This window comes from Vombatus ursinus, unplaced genomic scaffold (assembly GCF_900497805.2).
Source record: "Vombatus ursinus unplaced genomic scaffold, bare-nosed wombat genome assembly UNPS02000577.1, whole genome shotgun sequence".
Taxonomy (NCBI): Eukaryota; Metazoa; Chordata; class Mammalia; order Diprotodontia; family Vombatidae; genus Vombatus; species Vombatus ursinus.
In genome coordinates, this window is record NW_020940355.1 from 2,623,236 (window position 1) to 2,645,093 (window position 21,858).

Here is a 21,858-nt window from a genome sequence, read left to right on the forward strand (position 1 = left end):
AAGTGGGAAGTTCAGGGCCCAGCAGAAATGTCCTGTTGTCCTGTCAGTCCTTCATTGATATGACTGCGCTGAATGATGGGAGTCCAGATAAAGCCTGCCCCTCTTTCCCCAAAACCTCTATTCCCTTACTACACAGAAAACCACCAGAAGTAACTTTCAGTAAGGCTAAAAAGGAAAATAAATAGAAAAGCAAAGTGTTGAGTCCAGTCATTCCCCTCGACGAGGTATTTGTGGCTCTGCTTTTTTTTAAATTGCTGCTTATAATTAACACCTGACCAAAGCATGTTTATATGCAATAAAGGGGGCTCTGGAGGTGATGGATAAAAGCCATGGGAGACAAGGAAAGAGTCGAGAGGCTAACGTTGCTTCGGTTTCCATGGGCTTATTTGGCAATGACATTGCTTAACTATGACCCTGAACTTAAAGGGGGTGGGGGGGGAGACAGAAAAAGAAAAACACTGGGGAGGTTTTGTTTCTGCAGATGCCTAGGACAAAGCATGTGTTTCCATTTAATACTGGATAAGCTCCAACTGATGCCTAGATTCTTATCAAAATGTTTACTTTTCTGTGGGATCTTTTTAAAAGTTGGGCATGATAGAACCATGGTTACAGCTCCAGAGTTCAAAGTGGACGCCAGCCTTCCATGATAAGTCTTAGTTTCACGGCCCCCGTCTCTCCAAATCCCACCCCCACCAAAACTTTATTTTTAATCTTTTCAGCCTGAAAATCTTGACGCTTGGTTAAAGGCCAAAAGAGTAGTTGTTAGAAAGTTTAAGGAAATGCACCCAAACCATTTCCAGAAAGTATGAAATGCTGCAAATTACAAGTATATGTCAAAAGGAGAAACTATACCAAATATGTTGGGATCATTTAAAAAATAAAAGACTCTCTGAGAGATTTTGAAAGGAATTATTTGAGTAGACAGAGAATTTGAGTCCCAGAGAACACCTGAAGTACAAAATTATTCCCACTAACATCACTGCTTTATATTTTCCTTATTATTCTGTAAAAAAAAAATTAAAAGACTAACACTATATATGCTCATTGATTACAATGAAAAACATGTTTGCATGTATACATACGTACACATACATGTATCACACACATTAAAGAGCAGATGAGGACTTGCAGTAATTGTAGTGGATAGGATGCTTGACACAGATTTGAGAAAACTTGTTTCAGATTCCACCTGATACTTAGTAGTTGTGTAATCCTGGACAAGTAATTTAATCTTTGTATGCCTCAGGCAACTCTCCAGGATTTATCTACTAAGTTATGTTCAGGTCTGGGCATCATAGTTTCCTAAAAATATTAATGAGCTGGAATGTTTTCCAGACAAAGGTAACCATGGGCTCAAGATGGTCTTGAGTCCATAACATGAGGCATAGTATACAGTTTCTGGCATATAGTAGTCATTAAATAAATGAATTAAATTCAATCAATCAATCAATAAACATCAGCTAGAAACACTGGAGATCTTTAGATGTGAAGTATGTGAAAGGTCATAGCATGGAACAGGAAATGGGACTCATTTCTTGTTGACCCCAGGAAAAGAAGGAATCCTAAGCAATGGGTGGAGCTGCAAAGATGCAATTTTTTTTTATATCAGGGAAACTTTCCTAACAATTAGAACTCTTTATAAATGGAATGGGCTATCTTGAAAGATTGTGGATAAGAGGTCTAGATGATCACCTGTTGGATATGCTATAATGGGGATTCTTTGGTAGTAGGATTTTTTTTTCCTGGTATGCATTGTACTACCTGGTTGCTGAGGTCCCTTCACACTCTGAGTTTGACTGATTCTAAAGTCAAAGACAGAATGAGATCTATGTTTGTGCTGGGGGGTCCTATACTACAACTCTAAGGAGAACTTAATATTCTGATTCTTTTTCTATAAAGTAATAGAGTTCTAAATAAATTCAAGTTTTCAAAAAGACTGAAAATATATTTATATCCTAAAAAAAGAAAATGTGAATATTGTCAAGATCTTTAACCATGACTATATAATGAAAATCACCTGCATCCTTGTGAATGAGGTAATACTAAACACAGAAGTGGGAATGTGTGACCAGAAACATCATCATTTCACTAAAAAAAAAATAATAGGGACTTCTATGAACTCTGTGGAACTTTCTTGCTTTTCAATATTATTCCTTTATAATGATGTTCCACCACATCTGAACAAAAAGCCACAATTTATAATCCATTTGATTTTATTATAATGGATGTCTGAGTTGGAAGCTAGAAGCCTTCAGTTGTAGTTATGTGATCCTAGACATGGCACACTCTCTCTGGGCCTTTTTTTTTTCATCTGCAAAGTAGAGAAAATAATATCTGGCAAGTCATTATAAGGATTATATGAATTAATCATGTGAAAGTGCTTTAAAAATATAAAACACTGCACAAATGAAAAGGATTATTAGGATCAAGAGAAACTAGTATTTATATTAGAGCCAGACACTTGGTAGTATGAAGGTTTTTTTACATAATACCAATGAACCAGTCATATCAAAGGGAAAAAAAATAAATTAAAAACCATCCTTTGTAGGTGTTTTGAAATTGTGTAGTCATAGCTTGGTTGGCAAAAAATCTTACAAATCTACTTCAAACTTTCTATAACTAAAACTATATCAGCTTCTCGTCTCTCTCACTTTGTAGCCCCATTGGAATCTGGCTTCTGACTTCAATGGTCAACTGAAATTATGCTTTTCAAAATTACCAATGAATTCTGTCAAATCCAACGGCCTTTCCTCAGTCTTCATCTTTTTTAACCTCTAAGCAGTATTTGACGCTATTGACAACTTCTTCTCACTCTATCATCTCTTGGGCTTTGGTCTTACCACTTCCTTTTGGTTCTCTTTCTAGCAATCTTCCCATTTCTTCTCAGTCTCTTGTGCTTACTTGTTATCTATGTCATAACATGTGCTTGTGGGTATACCTATACCCCTAACATTCTGTCCTTGACCCTCTTCTTTCCCTGTATCCTCCCCTCTAGCTTCCATGGATTCAATCAGGATGTCTAAGAAGATGACTCCCAGATGTACATATCCAGCCCTAATATCTCTACTGATCTCTACCCTATATCATCAACTAACTCCTGGACATTTCTCATAAGATGTCATATAGGGACCTTAAACTCAACATGTCCTAAGTAGAACTCATTTTCTTTATGGAAAAACGTCTAAACTTCTTTCTAAATTGCCTATTTCTGTTTGGAGTAATACTCATCTTAACTCAGTTACTCTTGGCTGTTCACTCTCACCCATCCACTGCATCTAATTCATTGCCAAATCATTGCAATATCACTTACCTCAGTACCTTTTCTCTATACTCATAGCCAACATTCTAATTTAGATCCTTACCACCTTTCACCTGGACCATTACAGTAACCTTGAAAATTTGCCTACCTTCTTTAAGCCTCTGCTCAAATATATCTTCTATATAGCAGTCCAAGTGACATTCCTAAGGTATACTTTTGACTGTGTCATTATCTTGGTTGAAAAAAAAGTTTCATTGGCTCTTTAATGCCTCTAGGATAAAATACAAACTCTTCTGTATGACATTTAAAACACGTCACACTCTTGCTTCAATCTCCCTTTCCAGGCTTACTCCACATTAATCCTCTTCCCAGGTTCTCTAGTCCAGCAAAACTGACTTGCTGTTGTTCTTCACTCAAGGTATCCTATGTCTCATCTCCCCAACTTTCTCTCATGCTTAAAAGGTATCCTTCCTCAATTCTCTTTCTTATATTATTCATCTTCCTTTAAAACTCAGCTTAGGCACTACCTCCTACCAAAAGTTTTTCCTGATAGCCAGGAAAAGCTCAGAGGAGTATGACCTCTCACAGTATAGAAAAGAATCAGGTAGAGAAGACGAATCCAGCCTCGAGAGGAAATTGTCCCTCAGTGAAGAACCTGCTCAACAGAAATAACATCACCACAGGAAGAAGCTTGAGAATGCCAAGAAAACCAAAAGGACATCGTGTCCCTGAAGTGCTGGAGGTGTGAGTTGCCTTGCAAATGTGTTTCCTACATGTGCATTTCTCTATTATTGTATTTCATGTGGGTGTCCCTTCTTCCCGCTGCTACTATATTCATAAAAGAGTATGTCTCCTGTTCTTATGGAGAGAGTCGTCTTATGGAGAGAGAACTATTGTTCCTGTGATGCCATCTCAGTACATAAATACTTTTGTTTTAAGCTAATTGTGTCTGCCTGGATAAGTATTAGAAGTAACTGTAATGGGGAAAGGGAACAGGTAGTGAGGAGGAGGAAGGGGAAGAGAAGGACATCGTGTATTATACTTTTAGGGGTACAGACCCACAGAGTCCCTTGAACTTGAGGGGAGATTTCTCCTCTACCCTTCCCCACTCAAAGACTACAATAAAGAATGACTGATAAAATAACATCTCAATGATACCTATACTATAGCTAAGAATTTATTTGACTTAGAGTTTCTACTTTGATCAAGACTATTAGAGCAGTGTTGACTAAACCCAACACACTCATTTAAAATAATGAAGAAAAAAAAACTTGTGAAACAAACTAGTGAATATTTGTCGTCTTTATTCAATTGTTTCAGTCATGCCCTACTCTTCTTGACTCCATTTGGGGTTTTCTTGGCAAAGACACTGTAGTGGTTTGCCATTTCCTTCTCCAGCTCATTTTGCAGATCGAGCAATTGAGGTAAACAGGTTAAGTGGCTTGCCCAGGATCACACTGCCCCAATGTGAATATAATAATATAATTTACCAAAGTCAATAACTAAGGGAGAAGTCATTATTTGTATACAATTCTGATGGAAGGTTAAACATTATTGCAATTTATGAATTTGTGGGTTATTCCTCCTTCAACATGATACTATTTGGTCTTTAGCCTTTCCTTCATTTCTCCCCACTATTGCATAGCAAAGGCACCTCATTTATCATTATCTATGTCAGAAATCTAGCACTTCCTATATGCCTGGAAGATAATTTTTCCACAGCAGCATCTTTTTTGCAATCTTTCTTTTCTGCACTGGTCCAACTCCTCTGTCCTGTTCACAAAGACTTCTGTGATGCCTCTGCTTAGAGTGACCTCTCCCTCCTCCTGGAATGTTACTGAATGTTGCTAGAATACTCTGCCCTCTGCATATTTCATTATGTATAACAGGTAATTACATATATATATTATTCCCCTGCTACACTGGAAACTTCTTGGGGGCAGAGACTGGATTGTTTCTCATCTTTTAAATTTTATTTCCACAGCCTGGCACAATGTTATGCATATAGAAGGTGTTTAATTCATGTTTTATGAATTAAATTCCAATAATTGCCATACATAATGATTATGAGACACCATAAGGTCCTGAAATACCAACTCAACCCTGAAAGAGTGGCTGTTAGGTTTAGCACACTTGAACTATCAAGGATATTGCATACTATTCTAATTCTTTAATAGTTGTTCATCCTAATATGATATATATGATAATCCTCCATTAATGAGAAAATTTTATGAACAGAAAGGACACTTCAGTACCCAATCATACTATGTAATAGTTTACTGTACATATTTATAGTTTCTCACAAAATATAATGATTAAATTTCTAGTTTAAGCAAAGCTGGTGGCCATTTCATTTTACAATATTTAACCCTTCACAAATCAGGTATAAAATTAAGCCTTTCATGTTGAAGTTGACTGCACTAGATAGAGCTGAGGCTAAAGTTAATTTGTGAAATTTGAGGTAGAGGAATGTCCAAATTAAAAATGTTTTTTAAGGTATTTCCCTTATGGGAATAATTTAAAACTCTTTATATGCATATATGAATATTTTCCATGCATTTAGTTCCTAATCAAGATGAATTCTGTTTAATATAGATTTAAATGAGCATATGTGTTCAAAATAAAAATGAATAAGTCACAATAAACTATCAAATTCATAATATCATTACATGACGATGTTAACTATTATATTAATTGTTCTCCAGGCTACACTCTGTACTCTACTATGCTCATATCATAGGTACCTTCTCTATTTTTCAGCTTTTTTCTATATTGTATTACATCACAATCATATACCACAACTTGTTCAACAATTCCACAATTGATGGGCACGTCTGTAATTTCTAGTTCTTTGCCACCACAAAAAGAGCTGCCATAAATATTTCAGAACATATAGGTTCATTCCTTTTTTCATAATCATCTTTGGAAATAGACCTAGTAGTGGTATTGCTGGGTCAAAGTGTATGGGCAGTTTAATAACTCTTTGGGCATAGTTCCAGATTGCTCTCCAAAATGGTTGGATCAGTTCACAATTCCATCAATTTTAGTGTCCCATTTTTCCCCATCCCCTCCAACATTTGTCACTTTGGAAAGACTTGCACAAAATAATGAAAGGTGAAATGAGCAGAACCAGGAGAATGTTGTATACAGTAACAGCAATATTGTTTTAAGAACAACTTTGAGTGATTGAGTCATTTTGACTTTTATAAATACCCAAATTAACTACAAAGGACATATAGGAAAATGACCTCTGCATCCAGAGAAAGAACTGGTAAATAGAATTAAGTATAGAATGATTTTACACACACACACACACACACACACACACACATACTTTTATTTGTGTCTAATAGTAACCATGGGGGAGAGGGAAGGAACAAAAAGAAAAAAAAGGAAATGTGTATGATAACTTTTATGTTTAAAATGAATAGCAAGTTGTACATAATAGATTTACAGTTTCATGTGCAATAATTTTTTCTATTTTACTATGTTATGGAAATGTTTGTTTTATTCCATAAATTAAAAATAAAATAAATAAATAAATTTTAAAAAGACATTTTATGTATCAAATACATATCAATGTATCAATTTATGTATCAAATACAAATCAAATGTATCAAAACAGTTGACCTGAATCTCCCAAAAAATATACACATAGTTTTTCTTTAGGAAGCCATTTCCTAAGCTTATTAAAAAATCTTTCTTTTCATTTCCTTCCAAACTCAGTGACCCAAAGATAGGAGAACCAGAAGAAAAGTAGCAATAAAATGTAGGAAAATTTGCTAAGAGGAAATAAACATTCTCAAGTTGGTCAAATTGTAGTCAAGGAGGCAAATTCTCTCAGCTTGGAAGAAACTGAGTGATCGTACATTTGTACTCTTGAAAATCGCATCCACTTGCTCAAATGGGCATTATTATTACAACTATTACTGCTTATATTAACATGGTTTTTAAGGTTTGTAGGTCATTCACAGTCTTCCTTGGGTATGAGTTTAGGGAGTTAACTACTAATGCTTAAGACCCAGCAGTAATCCTGTTTCTTGAGTCCTCTGCCAAATGCCATTCACTGGCCAGAGTAATGTCCCCTTGTCTTTATCTATCTGTAACTGATTTACTAAAGGCACATGCTCCTATTTTAGCTGATGACAAAAAAAGGAAGACAATTTCCAAACCAAAGAATTCCCCTTTGGGGTCCAAGATTTCTAATTTCCAGGTTTAAATGTAAAGGACTCTGGTGAAATAAAACAATCTCCAAAATCCATGCGGTTTTGTTTGACTCACTTAGTTGACTTCCCAAATCTCCCACTACAACATCCAGATTGCTCTAAATTTCCAGTTTATAAAAACAGCCCCACAAAAAGCCTTAGCCATTTGAGTATAGTTTAGAATTCTCTCAATTCACTTACATTCATGCCAGAGGTATATCCAATTCATTTGTAAGTGTAAACAGTGTTCTTTTTAAACCCGCTAACTAGTTTGGAGTGATATGCCTAGCCTGGAGCTGTGTCAATCTGATCAGAGTATCACATGGATTACTCAGCTGGCTTCTCTCAGTGGGGCTATAAAGTTTCTCTAATTCTGATGCACTTTCCAAAATGAGGTAAATATCTCCTTGTAATTCTTTCAATGAAGTTGCTCATTTACTTACAAATTTCTTCCTGCTCATAAACACAATCAGAAAAACTAGGAAAGCCACAGAGGATTTGAATGCTCTTCATTACCCTGCTGAGGTCTGGGGGCTGCAACATAGTGGAGAGAATCTTAAACTTACAACCATAAACACCTGGGTACAGATTCTGGCAAATTTTAAATTTTGTCCTTTTATCAATTTATCCTGACATTTTAAAAACTGTGTGAACCAAAAACAAACAAACAAACAAAAAAACTGTGTGACCCTGGAAAAGCCACTTAATCTCTCCCTCCCAGCCTCAGTTTCTTCATCTATAAAATGGGGGTAATGTTAACTAGTCTCTCTCTCACAGGGTTGTTAAGAGATTCAAAAATGTGCAAAGTGCTTTGCAAACCTGAAAACATAATATACAAATATATTTGTATCATTTTTTATCAGTAATATTAGAAGTTATAGAGAAATGATCAAGAAGAGCAGTAGAAAAAGTGGCTGCAATGAGGTTACAAATAACAATAAACTTAAAACAACCACTCTTTGGTATTTCCTTCCAAACATCAAGTTTGGAATAATAAGGCAATACATGCACCTAGCATCTGGATTTTGTGCACAAAACACATGACAACACAATAAGACAAAGTAAATATGCAAGTTATCTGGAAAATAGATGCTCCATGCAAATTCCCTACTATCTATACACAGATACTCCTTGAGTGTCCTACTAGGTGAGATCATTCTACAGGTGTGCTTTACTTTATGTAGCAGATGGCACTAATTTTTTTATGAATTAAATTTTTACATGTCAAATCATTTAAATACACTAGGGGAACCTGTCATGAAGGGAAGTTATTGTGAATCCTACTATAAAGTGAGTAGTTTTTGTTTGCATTGTAAAATTAATAATCACCTTAATTTATCTTTTATATAAACCTGGATTTTCCCATTTTAAGTTTCCTTAAGTATGATATTTTTGTGCATAAATTAATATATTTTATAATTTATTTTAGTTTATTATCAAAACCAGATTTTTTTTCTTTTTTCTATTTGATTTCCTCTTCCACTTTCATCATTAAATGACTATGAAGTGATATCTCTTAATTAAATTCCTCTCCTGAGCTTTTCCTAAGCTTGCCTTTTCAACTACTGCTTCCTGCTATTTAAGAAGATGATACTTAAAGAGACCAATGAAAGAGAAAAAAGACCATTATGTACAAAAGTATTTATAGTAGCTCTATTTGTGGTGGCAAAGAACTGGAAATAAAAGGGGTGCCTATCCATTGGGGAATCCATATGGTATATGAATGTAATGGAATACGATTGTGCTATAAGAAATGATACAGTTTCAGAAGGGGACAGTTTCAGAGAACCCTGGGAAGACTTGTATAGACTGATCCATACCGAAGCAAACAGAACCAGGAAAATGATTTATAAAATAAAATTATAATGACAAACAACTTCAAAAGAGGTATGAATTCTGATGAATGCAATGACTAACCACAATTTCCTAGGATCCAGTGTTTGCTGGCTGAGTCAGTTTCTAGAATCGTTTGGTCTCCTCTCTGTGCCAATTGATTTATATCAGTTAAACTTCCTTAGAAAATTGTGATGGTGTCTGTAAATGTCTGTTCTTTTGTCTATTTCTTAACTTTTTTTGCATCTATAATTTATTGGAATGGGCCAGGTTGGAGGTGTTCACTTATACACCACATTTCCCCATTTTTATTATTTTTTTCTTCTATGTTACTGATTTTAATCTTTGTTTAATAGGTTGATGATCTTACTGTTTGCCTATGGCTAATTCAGAAATTATTTCTGTATCAGTGACCAGTCATTTCCTTTCTGGGAGGCAGAGTGGTACAATGGATAGAATATGGAGCCTGGAGTTAGAAACATCTGTGTTCAAATCCTACCTCAGATATTTACTAGCCATTTGAACTTTGCCAACTCATTTAATCTCTCTCATTTGCAGTTTCCTGGCCTATAATAATAATAATAATAATAATACTTATCTACTAAGATTTTTGTGGGGATGAAATATGTAAATGCTGTGACATAAAATATATTAATAACCTTTGCAAATAAAGTGTTATATGAAGTTATTATTATTACTATTATTTTTGTTGTTTAAATATAATCAGCTTAGTGCTAACCATGTCCAATGCACCCTCTACCAAAGTCTCCTTAAATAAAGAACTGATGTTATCCTGGAGCAAGATATTTCTATCATCCAGAAGTTTTTGGCCTTTGTCATTTACTAATCCTGAATCATGATTTCCAATATAATTTTGCCATCCCCCATACCCAATTTTGCATTCAAGTCACTGAGTTATAGTTTTATTCATGTAATTTCAAGGACAATGGCACATTCTTAATAGAACTCCACTATTTTCTCAACCTCTGCAATAGCTTTAAAAGTGTAAAGTATAAGACTGCGTAATAGAAATACCATATTTAAGATTTTAAAGCATGAAAACCACAAAATTAAAACTCAGGATTCCTATCACTCCTTTATCTCCTTACCTAAATATACTATGGCTCATGAACTCTTTTACTGAATGGCTGCATCACATTAAGCAATATGGCATAGTATTTGAAAGACACGATATTTATTTTTCCAACATGGCTTAACTGTGGAGGTCTAGGGGAAAATGACATTAATTGGTTCTAATAAATGGTCAAATTACGCAGGGAAAGTAAATTCTCTAAAAATAGAGAAAACAAGAATCTGCATGCCAAAGATAAGAAGTTCAGTTTATTTTTAAATCACCCCCTCCCCCCCAAAAAAAATCTAACACCTATTTCATTAGAAACATTTTCAAGTAAATGTTGACTATATTTGTTAAATTCCCCAAATCATGTGAAGTTATTTTCAGAGACCAAATGAAGTGTTGTTTTTATTCATATATTTTTTATTCTTTGATATTTCCCCATATTTTTTAGTTTTGAATAGGAACTTCATCCCTAGCTCCTAGCATTGTTGACTTACATATAATTCAACAATCTAATGGATGCATGATCTCATCAATGTAGGTATTATCCTCAGAGATGATATCCCTATTTCAACTCTGAAAGTCATACCGTCCTCAGGACTACCTGCCCCTGGGGTCCCTCCCTTCCTTTGGCTGAAGAGAATAGAAGTGAACATCAGAGACTGCCTCCCTGATCCTTCAGTTAAGGAGGGGGTCCCAGGGCAGCTGCCTCATCATTTCCCACCTGGGTTCTCTCCTAGACTTCACCATTGTCTCCAGAAATTCATTGTACTGCAAGATCACATCACTTCTGAACCTAGCACTTCCTCAGTAGCCCCTAGTGGGGCTTCTTCTTTCCTCTAGTTGGAGAGGGATGGAGTGGACATCAGAGACCTCCTCCCAGATCCTCCATGTAAGGAGAAGGTCCAGAGTGCCACCTTGGTTGTAGGATGTAGGTAACACCTTCTATTCTCTCTCTAACTTATGCCCTATTCAGCTTCTTTTTAATGTGTTGTCTTTCCCCCCTTAAATTGCGAGCTCCTTGAAGACAGAGATGGTCTTTTGCTTTTATATCCCCAGAGTTTAGCACAGTGCCTTGCACATAGTAGGCATCTAATAAATGTTTATTGACTGAAGATGCAGCTTATAACTCATCCAAGACTGCCCTTCCTGTGACACTTCCAACCTATACTCTTCCATGTATTTACTACAGAGGGGGGTCCATCCAATGTACTGGACACTTTCCTTCAGGTCACGTTTTCACATTGAGTTGATAACAATCCAAACCATCTTGTATATAGTAAGCATTTTAAAAATGTTTGTTGAATTGAATTGAATGAACCCCCAAGAGTGACCCTTCACATAAAAGTTGATAGAATCAATTCTAGAAGGATTAATTGGTAAATTATAATCTGCTCGACCAATGGAAGAAGTTACTACTATTCACAGCTCTTCTAATGCCATTATCAATCCTTCAAGGGCTCTACTTTGAAGGAAACTTTTTACAGGATTTGGAGGAAAAGAGAACTTAGAAATCACCCAGTCTAACCCTATCACTTTCAAGTTGAGGAAACATAAGTACAGAGAAACTAGTCAAAGTTTGCACAGGTAGTAAATAGCCAAGGTAAAATTCTCTGACTCTAAATTCATTACTCATTCCCCTTCACCACATTTTGACTTCCCCATAGAAACAATTCCCAGCCCTGCCTCCTCCCCAGCATAAAATACTGGTGTTTTGTGATCTGCTGCTGCCCAGTACTGTCCTATTCTCTCTTTGTTGCCTATTTTATAAGCAAAAGAAAGGCATCAAAGGCTAGAAAGTATAACAACACAGTTTTAGAAGTTTCTGGCAACCTCCATCTTGTCAGACTTCCTATCTGACCAATCCCTTTCCCCAACACAAACAAAATGACAATCACAGACTGGCTAAAAATTCAGCATAGTCAAAGTAAAGCACCAAAAGGGAGAAACAGCATGTGGCAGGTGGATCAAGGTACTGTTGCCACCACGTCTAAGACCCAGAGGCCCCACTCAGCAACTGCCTTTGAAGATGCTCCAGTCTCTACCTCCTTCAGGAGTAATAGCTATTGAAAACCCAGTAAAGAAACTTCTCACCACCAAAATACTTGGCCCCATATAATGGTTCAACATCAGAAAATATGTAGTTTCATTATCAGAAAAAACACCAAAGAAGATACATTTCCATTGGGCATGCTGTTGCGTGCACATTATGACCAGTGGGTCTTTTTGTCTACACCATGACAGAACCCTCCCATATGAGTTGTGCTGCCCTATTAAAATGTAACCTTAGTGAGAGCAGGAACTGTCTTGCTTTTCTATTTGTATCTCCAGTGCTTAGCAAAATGCTTGACACATAGTGTTTAATAAGTGTTTTTTCATCCTTTCATTCATTCATTCATTCATTCATTCACTCATTCATTCATTCATCCATTTAATTCATTCATTCATGAGTTCGTTAGCACATAGACACCAAAATGACTTAGAATGAACACAGATTTATGGATTCCTGTTTTAAGGGTTTCTTAATCACTGTATTAGAAGCCTCATTTGCATAAGCAGCAACTTCCCTTCTCATGTTGCCTCTTGTCAAGAGCCATACTTAGAATGATGGCAGCACTCCAAGTTTATCCCACTCCTGTTCACTCCATATACACCAATGGCATTAGGGATAACTAATGGGAAGTGAAAAATGCTTTTTCTTCAGTACTTTAGCCACAGCAAAGCAGATATTAGACCCTCATCCTGACCTTGCTTTTTACCTGCCACCTTAGTAGCTTATAACCATTATATCCCAGGATTCAGTTTATATTTACATATATATACATACATATACATGTGTGTATACACACACACATTTTGCCTCAGTCTGAGTGCTAGGTCATGGAGCAATCCCAAAACTACAGTAAGCATAATAATAATAATAATAGCTAAAATTTATATAGTACATTAATGTTTGTAATCACTTAACATGTTTTACCTCATTTGATCCCTGGAACAACTCTGTGAGGTGGGTGCTATTATTACATTTTACAGATGAGAAAACTGAGCTTGAGAGAGATTAAATGACTTGAACTTAATCACACAGCTACTAAGTGTCTCTGACAGAATTTGAATTCGTGCTTTCTTGATTCCAGGTTCTATACTTTATCAATTCTACTACATTAGTGATCTGATCAAGGGGTGAAGCTCCCTAATTACCTTGCATAGAGTCAACTTCTTTAGGAAGAAAACCAGAAAATTCTATTCTTGAATCAAAAGACTAATAGACAAAATCTTGTTTTTTTTATGCCTTGTAATTCTTTATAAATATTTTCTTATGTTTGGTATGGAGAAAGAAGATTTTTCCATTTAATATGGTTAACATTTACCAAGTGTTTATGAAAATTTATATAAATAAATTGAACCAATATGCTGTATAAAATAGGGAGAAAACAGATGAGACCCTTGTCAAATTTTCATCTGCAAGGCAAAGAGCATCACTCTAATAAAACTTAATTAAATCATTAAATATTTAAAATTACTTTCTTGACTCTAGTTTATTGAATGAATTCCCTTTATGTACTTGGAGCTGTATTATGAAGCCTATACATAAAGCAATATCAACTCTAAAACCAAACAACTTAATGTATTCATCTCAATCAAAAATTCCATTTCATTTATCTTTCAGAAATCTCAATCACTTCTATATATGGTATTATAATTTATATTTTCTTCACAACAGGAACACATAATGAAAGACTATTACAAATATATTATACACAAAATAGCTCTGTATCATAAAAAGTATGACTAACTCACTTTACATGTTTCATTTCACCTTAATAATAATGTATAGTAACATTGGTCCAATTTACAATGAATGTCAGAATTCTCTTTGAAAATGCAGTAGATATGTATTCTCCCTTTTGCGACATTACTCAACCACCACCTGAACGTGTCTCCAACTCACCTAGACTCCCATTTCTCCCTGTGTAGCAGTAGCATTGGATAGAATTGAGTCCATGAGTAATGTGATATTAAATCCAATAGTATCCTATAAGAATATAGGTTATCATTACCTAAATTTGGAAAAAAAAAAAAACACTTGTCTACAAACCTCCCTTAAAATATAACTATGATAGGCCTTGCATTGTAGTTTTTGTTTAGTCATTTTCAGTTGTGTCTGACTCTACATGACCCCTTTTGGGGTTTTCTTGGCAAAGATACTGGAATGGTTTGCCATTTCCTTCTCCAGTTCATTTTACAGATGAGGAAACTGAGGCAAATAGGGTTAAGTGACTTGCTCAAGTTCACAATAGTCAACAAGTGCCTGAGACTGGATTTGAATTCAGGAAGCTGAGTCTTCCTTATTCTAAACCCAGTACTCTATTCACTGCATCACCTAACTGCTGGTATGGTATGGTATGGTATGGTATGGAATGGAATGGTATGGTATGGTATGGCATGGCATGGCATGGTATGGTATGGTATGGTATGGTATGGTATGGTATGGTATGGTATGGTATGATATGGTACAGTCAATAAAGGAGTCATTTTTCTGGACTTCTGGTACCAACTTTAAGAAAGGGCAATCCTAGTGCACTGGGTCCCATAAGCTATAAAATGAACAAGTAATACAACTTTTCAGATAAAATAGGACAACCTAACCTGTAAACACACAGTCATGAACTTCCACATGACTCAATCACTGTCTGACTATCTGCAAAGCCTATAATCAGCAGGGGGTCTGAATAGCCTTAGGGGAAGAGGGCTTCTTATTGACATCATTCAAATCAATTCAACAAAAATTTATAAAATGTTTATGATGTGGGAAGGCTGGGATTTAAAATGAAATTCAACAAGTATTTATCAAGTATCTACAAAACCAGGCACTGTTCTGAGCACTGGGAACACAAAACCAAAATTAGATAGTCTCTAAATTCAAGGAGCTTACATTCCTGGAGAACGGTGGTGGAGAGAGTGGAAAGAAAGATGAGAAGGGAAAAATGATGTACTTGGAACCAGGGAAAACTTGAATTCACATCTGCCAGTGCCCCAGATATTAATTGTGAAGTGCAAGAAAGGTACAGGACCTCCTCAGCCTCATCTGTTTATTCATCTGTAAAATGGAGATAAATAGCACCTACCTCACAGGTTTGTGGATCAAATTAGGAAACATATATAAAGTACTTTACAAACCTTCAAGTGCTATACAAAAGCTTTCAATAGTAGCTAGTTAGCATGTACACAGACAAATGGTATATGCAAAATAAATGCAAAATAGTTTTGGAGAAGGGGGGAGAAAACATGAACAACTGAAAAAAAACATGAAAAGCCTCATTTAGGGGGGCATAAGATTGCGGGCAGAGATCTAAAATGACCATAGAGGTCATCTACTCCAAACCCCTCATTTTCAAGATAAGGAAATTGAGACTCAGAGGAGATTAAGTGACTTGCCCAAGATCACACAAGCATTAACTAGCAAATGTAGGATTTGTTCTCAATCATATGATTAGTGGTACCTGAACTGAGTCTTGAAGGTAGCCAGTTATTTGAGAAGGTAGAAGTGAGGAGAATAAGTATGTACACACCTTTCTGGCTCCGTGATGGCCATGGCACCCATGAAGAAACCTATGATGAAGGGTGGCAAAAAAAGAAGCAAGTCCTTAAATTTACCCTGGATTGTACCCATTCTGTGGAAGATGGGTTTATGGATGCAGCTAATTTCAAGCAGTTTTTACAAGAACAAATCAAAGTGAACAGAAAGGTTGGCAACCTCGGTGGTGGAGTCGTAACCATTGAGAGAAGCAAGAGTAAGATAACTGTGACTCCAGAGGTTCCATTTCTAAAACGTATTTGAAGTCCCTAACGAGGAAATACTTAAAGAAGATCAATCTTCGGGATTGTCTGTGGGTGGTGGCCAACAGCAAGGAGAGTTATGAATTACGACACTTCCAGATCAACCAGGATGAAGAGGAGGAAATGGAAGAGGATTAAAACCTCTTGGGTCTGGAAACGTTTTGTATATGATCTTGAATAAAACTTGAACCAAAAAAAAAAAAGCAACAACAACAAAAAAGCACATACACATTACTTGCCTTCTCATACACCACAGACATACACCTCCCCCAACCCCACCAAACCATCCTTAGTGTTCCTCCTCCATGATGTTCCTCCCATTTCTGTGTCTTTGCACGGACTGCTCCCCTCACTATTTTCTCATCTCTACCTTTTAAAATCCATTTTTCTCAAGGCTCAGCTCAATGCTATCTTACGCATGAAGCCTTTCCTGATCCCCTCTGCTGCTAATGCCTCCCTTCAAAATAATCTTGCCTCTATTTTGCATAATGCATGCTTATTGTCATCTCTATCTAAAGTGAAGCTCTTAGATATTTCATTTTTTATCTTGGCACACCCAAGACTTATCATTGCAGCTGGTATAAAGCAGGTGCTTACTCAAATTTTGTTGAGTGGCTGACTCAGTTTTTTCATCTGTAAAATGAAGGAATTGAAAAAGATAGTGTTTAAGAGCCCTTCTGACTTTAAAATTCTCTGACTTTTATGATTACTACCCTTAAGATTTTAATATATTAGAAAGTCTCCTCTGTAGTCCTTTTCCTCCATTTAAGTCCATCTCCCATGCGTCATTACAACACAGAAGTTACCCTGCATTTTTTAAACCTATGCCCTCTAGCCCATCTTATCAAAATAAAAAGGTTTCAAGCAGGTCCTACAGATAGTCTGAAGGTCTTTTGTCTATGGCCTAGTCTAGAAAAGTTCTGAAAAAGTTCACCAGAATGCTGACCACTCTGTAAAGATTATTCCATCCATAGAAATTTGTGAAGATTGTCTGGTGAGAAATAGAGAGTAGGAGGGACCATTCACACATATCAAATCATGGATCTGTGAAGTACTAAATTGTATTCCTTCTTATAACTTGATTTCTTAGATGAATGGCACAGCCATGAGAAGAAAGGGAGAAAAAAGCATGTGATGAGAGCTAGGATAGTATGGCAAGGACCACAATGTAATGCTTTCGAAGGCAAGAACCAGAACCAGGGCAGAACAAGTCAAGCTTTGTCCAGGTACTAAAATTTAGTGGAGTTGTACTTTCTTTCTAAGTTGATAGATCATTATTGGAATTAGATGGGGTGAAAATGTAAAAAAAAATTAAAAATAAAAAGTTGAATCATTAAGATTTTTCTGTGTCCCTAAACTCTTCTTGAATGTGTGTAGATTTTCTTCCTGTTTGGTCCTAACTTTTTCTATTCTGAATACCTACAAGACTATGAGAGCCATACTCTACTCTACCAATACATTTTAAAAAATCAAAATTCAAAGCAAAGCTTTTTTAAGGCAAAAGACACAATGATGGTTCATATTTACATTACAGTAGGCTTCCCAAAAAGCTTCGCTCCAGAGTTTATAGCCCCATTTGCTTGGGCCTTCCCAAGAAAAAGAGAAGAGTGCGTCTAAGTTGTGAAAACCATTGTCATTAGAAAGCACCCTTTGCTTTAGTTTCTAGGAAGCCCAACTACAAAAAAAAAAATTTTTTAAATTAAAAAAAAAAAGTTTCTTTGACTTATTTCACACCCAATACCCAGATCAAGGGAAGAGCAAGATTTTCAGAAAGTTTCAAAAGTTTCAGAATCAGGAATTATCCCCAAGACATTTAGCAAGAAAAATTTGGATACCACAAAAAAATGAGCAGGCCTTTCTCCTGCAGATAGTAGTCTACCTACCACCAAGCCTTTCTTTTCCATCCTAGAGTAAAAGGAAATGACTTCTCTTTTACCTTCCCCCTTTTTTGTCAACTTCTTTGTAGTCTGAGCAGTCAAGGATGCTCAAGGGTCATGGCTATGCTATCAGCTATTATTATCCTAGTATATATAGTTCTGCCCATTGAACAAATATTTATTGAGCATCCACTATCTTTGAGGCACCATGCTAGGTGCAATAGACAATACAAAGAAGAGGATTCAGTGTTTGCCTTCCTAGAGTTTAAAGGAAGATAGGTAAGACAGGATCTGTACAAATAACTGTAATGCAAAGTATAATATAAATGTAAGCCAAGAGGGGTGAACGGTGCCATATCACTTCAAAGAAGGGAGCTTTGCCAGTTTAGGGGATTCTTAGTTCTAAAATATTGGGAATAATCCCATGGTCTTATGGGCCTGTTATAGAAGAAAACTCAATATGATATATTACACATTTATTTCTGCCTGGGTTGATAACATACACAAATGTATAAATAATCAAATACTCCAATGTATCTAGGATCTCCTTGATTTATTTGGATGTTCCCACAAACTAACAACCCATCCATGCCTACCCGTTCTGTGAAATTCTTAGCCAAGTCCTTTCATGAATTTACTATTGGACTCACCACCCAAAATGCTTGGGGCCTTCTCTTAACATTTCAAGTACATCAATGGTGCATGTTGGCTGATCACCAGTAATTCCTTGCTCCTTCCCCTTAGCAAGTTCGTTTTCTTTTTCACTCGTATATTTTTTGACAAAATACATAAAACTTTGTAAACATGAAAAAGGCCATTGAAAAATCCTCTGGTGTCAAAGCAAGGCCTTCTATACATACATTAGTCATTTCTGAATCTCTTTTATGCCAATACCAGTGGCATTACTGGGTGAATACTGTCAAAAGTAATAAAGTCAATAAGTAAAAAAAATCAGCACTTACTGCATGCAAGACATCATGTTATGAACTAGGGATCCAAATAGTCCCTGTAGTCCTGAAGCTCCCATTTTAATAGGGAAGAGACCATATATGGGGACATACATAAAAGATATATACAGGATGGAAGCAAGATAATTGCAGGGAAGAAAGTGGAAATTGAGCTAAGTCTTGATGGAAGTCAGGGAAACTAAGAGGCTGAGGTAAGGAGGGAGAGCGTTGGAGGCACAAGTGGCATCAATTCTTCAAGTTGGGAGATAGAGTGTCCTTGTGAGGAATAGCACATGGGTCAGTGTGGTTGGGTCACTGAAAAGAGTAAAAAGGCTGAAAACGTAGGAAAGTGTCAGCTTATGAAGAACTTTAAATGCCAAACACAGGAACTTATATTTGATCCTAAGGATCATTTTTTTTTGTGTGTGTGAAACAGAAAAATGGTGAGACAGTGGGTAGAGCACTGGGCATGGAGTTGGGAAGACCTGAGTTCAAATCCAGACATTTAGTAGCTGTGTGACCCTGGGCATGTTACTTAACCTCTATTTGCCTTAATTTTTCTCATCTGTAAAATGGGGATAATGATAATACTTACCTCCCAAAGTTATTGTGAGGATCAAAAGAGATAATAATTGTAAAGTGCTTAGAATAGTGTCTGGCACATAGTAAACGCTATTAAATGTTGGTCGTTATTATTTTATTATTATAGTCAGAAGAAGGCTTGTTCTTACATATAGGCATAGCAGAGTTATATGCTACAATTTGACCAACATGCTATAATTTGAAGGGTGCCAAAAGGTCTGCCCACAACCAACGCCCAAATATCTCTCTGTTGGTACCTAAAACTCTCACATCATCCATTTCTTCAGTTTCCTTTTAAAAAACAAATGTTGCTAAGGAAGGGTGACATAGCAAATCATTATTAGTCACTAATATTTTACTTTTGTAAGCCTAGTCCCAAAGCCCATTGGTATGACACTCTCTCCTTGTGGTGGAGATCAGTACCTTGTGCCTGCATCAGGGGTGAGTAGGAGTTTTTGAGAGCAGGAAAGAGCTTCAATCTCTTTAATCTTCTTCAAGTTTTCTTTAAATTGCTTTTCAGAGCTTTTGGTTTCCAGTTTTGAGAGAGAAGATGGAAGATTTCAGTGCCACTCTAGGTTGTTAAAAGGAAAAGAAGATTCTGGGAAGTAGCTAATATGAGAGGAGGTCCCAGTCTCCATCATGTCCCTGTCCCCAGCTTGCTACCTAGAGACTTTGAGGAACTCCTGCTTAGGTGAGATCTGGGACCCTCTCTCTTGATTGAGCTGAGCTACCTTGCTCCCAAAGAGAGAGTCCCTTCACTCTATGTTGTCTGGTATATAGTCTCATATGTATGCCTTCTCAGATTTTCTGTTTTGCTACAGAATTGAAAAATGTGGTTTTTGGCTAATTGCTACTATGCTTGTTCAATGTGGAACTGGTATTTAGTGGGAAAGGGTTCAAGCATTGGATATAAAATTTGGGGTCCTCCTCCCCTCCAATAATAATAAAGTGATCAGAAGTTAGGTTGAACCTGAAAATTACATCCCCTAAACTAACAATATTTAAGGGACTAGATAGATATAATTCTAGCCCAACACCCCCTCTCTCTGAAGATAGCAGAGTCAGGACTTCAGGACTCAACTGCCTGCTTCCCCTCTTGGCAGGAATTAAAGTGGAGAATGGGGATGGGGGGGCAGCATAAATATGGGGGAGAAGAGGCTAGATAAGTCTATCCTGCCTTCCATTGAGCCGTACAATAATACCCCTAAAACGTGGGCATTAGACCCACTCCACTTTAAATTAGTTTCTTAGATTAGGTTACTAGTTCCCCAGCAGGACCCTGAAACAATGAGGCATAGGATTGGTTCATCTTAATTGGTCAAGAATGAATCCAGAAAGGTCAAGAGAACAGAGTTTAATCTAGGAAAGCAAGTCTAGATGGGACAGCACTCAAAAAAATTAGAGCTTTACTTCATCAAGAACACAAAAAAAGAATAATTTCATTCAAAATATTAATCATTTAGTGAGTGCCTGCTATGTGTAAGGCTCTGTGATGGGGATTTTAAGAGAAAGAGAAGGGAGGAAGGAAGAGGTTTAGGGGATGAGGCAGGGAGAGAGATACAAATATGAATAAGAAACAGCTCTAATGATCAAGTTTATACTTCACATAACTCACAGTTTTGCTTAGAGTCAAAAGGGATGGTGGTGGTGGTGGTGGTGATGGTGTTAGTAGTTGCTAAAGTGAATCATTTTGACAGATCACCTACTTTTTTTTCCCTTTGTTTACTGTTTTCTGATTTTTATCATGCTTTCAAACTAACTGAAGCAAAGTCACATTTTCTTTTTTACTTTTCCTCCTTATCTCCTCATTATGGGGGCCACAAGAGAAGAGAAACAAGAAGAACTTTGTAGGGAGGCTCATCTGAATGGATTAAATCTGCTTCCATGGATGCCATACACCAAACGTAGTACTTCCTAAGCAGCTGTTCTACTTTTAACATGTTCAATACAAGTATACAAGCAGAAGGGGGAAGGGTAAGAGAGAAAAAAGGGGACACAAAATCTTTCTTTTCTTTTTACCTTCGTTTGTCTTAGTTGACAGTATTTCATTTGTAATGCAAGATGGTGTGAGTAAAGGGATCTAGTTTAACATACAAATCAAAAGAAATAGACAGTAAGAAAAATGGTCACCCCACAAATATTACTACTTGAGAGACCCATCATTTTGGCAACACATTTTAAATTCCATAGCTAATATGCAGGGCTAAATTTATTTTTCAAGTGAACCTGGAAAAAAAAA

At 36.4% G+C, this 21,858-nt stretch overlaps 1 pseudogene; it reads left to right on the forward strand.

The window, feature by feature from the left end:
• The first annotated feature begins 15,960 nt into the window (after nt 1-15,960).
• On the forward strand, nt 15,961-16,351 carry LOC114044704 (annotated as a pseudogene).
• The last annotated feature ends 5,507 nt before the right edge of the window (nt 16,352-21,858 follow it).